This window comes from Triticum dicoccoides, chromosome 7A (genome assembly GCF_002162155.2).
Source record: "Triticum dicoccoides isolate Atlit2015 ecotype Zavitan chromosome 7A, WEW_v2.0, whole genome shotgun sequence".
Classification (NCBI taxonomy): domain Eukaryota; kingdom Viridiplantae; phylum Streptophyta; class Magnoliopsida; order Poales; family Poaceae; genus Triticum; species Triticum dicoccoides.
Genome location: NC_041392.1, coordinates 28,400,586 through 28,403,630, shown reverse-complemented (window position 1 = coordinate 28,403,630; position 3,045 = coordinate 28,400,586). Strand labels below are relative to the sequence as shown.

General features: G+C 43.0%; 1 pseudogene; it reads right to left on the bottom strand.

Moving 5' to 3' along the window:
* Positions 1–2,085: 2,085 nt before the first annotated feature.
* On the bottom strand, positions 2,086–2,810 carry LOC119332942 (annotated as a pseudogene).
* Positions 2,811–3,045: the final 235 nt, after the last annotated feature.

The window sequence follows — 3,045 nt, the reverse complement described above, 5'->3', positions numbered from 1 at the left end:
CGGCAGCGGCGGTGAAGCGGGGGGAGGGTGCGGGGGGTGCTCGGCAGCGAGGGAGATAGCGATCGAGATGGAGGGGGATCGAGATCGAGTGTCCTCATGAATATTCAATATTTTTTCATATTGAATATGAAAAAATATCATCAAATTTGAAAAAATATTCATGAATTCAAAAAGTACCCATGAATTAAATTTAAAAATATTCATGAGTTCGAAAAATAAAAATGATAGTAGTTTTGCAAAAAAAAATAGTAGTTGCACATTGTGTTGGAGGTTCGCCATTACTAATTAAACTAGTAATGGCGCATTCTTCCCTGGTGCGCCATTAGTATTTTTGGAAAAACAATGTTACTAATGGCGCACCAGCTCATGGTGCACCATTACTATATAGTAGTGACGCACCACGTTTCTGGTGCGTCATTAGTGGTCATATCATCTATAGCCCTTTTCCTAGTAGTGTACTTAATAATCAGATTACATGTTGCACTTGATGAAACTTTTCTGTGTGCTCTTCCCTTTCCAACCACATCCCTTCCACTTGAGAGCAATGCACATCTAAAGCAAATGGATTCGGAGGAAATGAGAGCATTTTTTTACTTCTAAAATCAATGATCCGGATGGCAACCCGTAGCAATGCACGGCCATCATTTCCTTGACTAATTTTGTAGGTTTCTTGTGTTCACCACAAGTTCCTTCTAGGAGTCATAAATTTCCTTTTCCCTTGCCTATTCCAGGAAGAGTGCTTACTGATATCAGTATAATAGTTCAAATAGAGGGCGTTGGGTATTGAGTTAGGTGCATGTGGTATATATTTTTTTTTTCCGTTGCAAACCGTAGGTTGAGAATTTTTGCAGCTAATATCATTACAGGTTTGTTTGCTTGCTATTGTTGCAATTGTTATTTCAGGTTGATTTGTTTGCTGCTACTGTTACTTCAGATTTATTGATATTGCTATTTTTTTCATGTTCTACTTCTAAATTTCAGAATGAACACGCATGTCAATTTACTCAAAATCTCAAGTCACAATATACTCAAATCATCCATCTTCTTATTTCTGATCAGCGCCCTCTCGACTCGGGTAACTATGATTCATAAAAGGCGGTGTATTCTCCCGTTGCAATGCACGAGCATTTGTGCTAGTTAGACACAATAAGAAAGTTGGCCAGTTCGTCATTGTTGTTGTACTAAGCAAATAGGTGCTGGGTTCGAATGTTGTCAAGGCATTTATTTTTTAAAGGTTTACCAAAGTGAAAAAATGTATAAAATGTGTTGGCCCAGGCCGGGGAGAGTGTGTGTGGGACGTACACAAGCCACATATAAAAAAATACTTTAAAAAAGACCATCTTGCCCTTTGTTACGAAGGGATATTGACAGATTTGGTACATTGATGTGTTTAAGGTGGTTGTACTTGTACTGAAGAGGAAGTGATTTGTATACATTTCTAAAGGAGTTGTACGAAGCAAACCCCAACTTTCAAAACAGAAGTTGTAGATGATGTAGATTAGATCTACAAAGCGAAACCAACATTTGCCAGGCCTTCTGTGAAACGTCAAGTCTTCTTATTATTCTCTTGAAATAAGCTTTCGCTTTGATGTATAGATCAATGAACTGAAGTATCCGCCATAGTTTATACATTATAGAAGTATTAATTTGAAAGAATGAAGCAAATAATCTGTTACGGCAACAGCGACGGCCTTGGCTTAACCAGCAACTGATCTTCTTAGCATCTTGCGAGATGGTGCTTTTTGGTTTTTGCCTTGTATTATGTCGGAGTTTCTGTGAAGGTTGTCAAAAACTTGTAATGACTAGATGATATCCCACGCGTTGCTGCAGTAATTTGTTAAAAAATGCACAAATAGTTGGTAAAAATAACTAAATCTAATGAAAAGAAAATATAAGACTGAAATGAACTATTTGTTGTGAGAATTGGAACAACTTCTTAAGAATGTAAGATTCATGCTTGTGAGTTGTCACGGCGCTGTAGGTGTTCAGACGGCAAGCACCTCGCAGCAGGTTTTCCACAAGTGCGTCGAACTCATCAGCTAGAAAAGGGATCAGAGACATGTGGTTTATTTTAGCTCTGTAGAATCAAATGGAGATGATGTTGGGGATGCCCTTGCCGGTGACGCCGGGCTGGGAGAATGGTTTCATGAGCTGCTACGGCACGATGCCGGCACGGCACCGGTTCTTGAGCTTCCTGTCCTTGTTCCTTCCGTCGATGATCCCATCCACCTCCTTAAGACACTCGTTGAACCTCAGTTACGCCGCCTGCACCATGGTGTCGTCGCCCCAATGTGCGCTCTCCATCCCTCCGAGGTACTCCTCGTCAGGAGAGTGACTGGACAACACGTCCAAAACCGTCATCACCAGCTTTGCCTGCACCTGCGACGGGAAGCATTCTCGGAGCGCCTGGTTGTCCACAGGCTCCTCCACCGGCATGTTGGTGCGAGCGATGGAGGGGCGGTTCGGGAAGTGTCCCCCGAAGTCATACTACCGGAAGTTGACCGCCGTGTGGTGCGCCGCCGCGACCCAGATGATGGTGGTGAGCGTGTGCGCTAGGCTCTCCGGCGTATCTAGCTTAGGCTACCAGGGCGCATGCTTCTTATCGCCGTGTCCCAGGTGCACACCTCCTTCCAGAACGCCTGTAGGTCCACGTCGCCGGCGACGGTGGCAACGTCCCAGTAATACCAGGAGACGTATGCCAGCACCCACCCCTTGAACGCGCCCCAGATGAGGATCCCGTCATTAGCGAAAGGGTAGTCTTTGATGGCAAGCTTGAGGCCGTGCTCCGCCGTGGGGTCCTCCTCTGCCATCGGTAACCAACTTTTCCATTACGCGGATAACTATTGTTAGAGTGTGTATTTATATATTTTGGGGGTTTATATGGGTTACAAAAAAATGAATATATCTAATACAAGGAATGTATTCCCTAGGTGCTAATACAAGGCACATTATATACAGTGATTGCATTTTTCTAAATTTCCTTCCACCGTATTATGATTTTTCCACTGGTAAAATAATTTATGCATCAATTTTCCACCTGTTGGT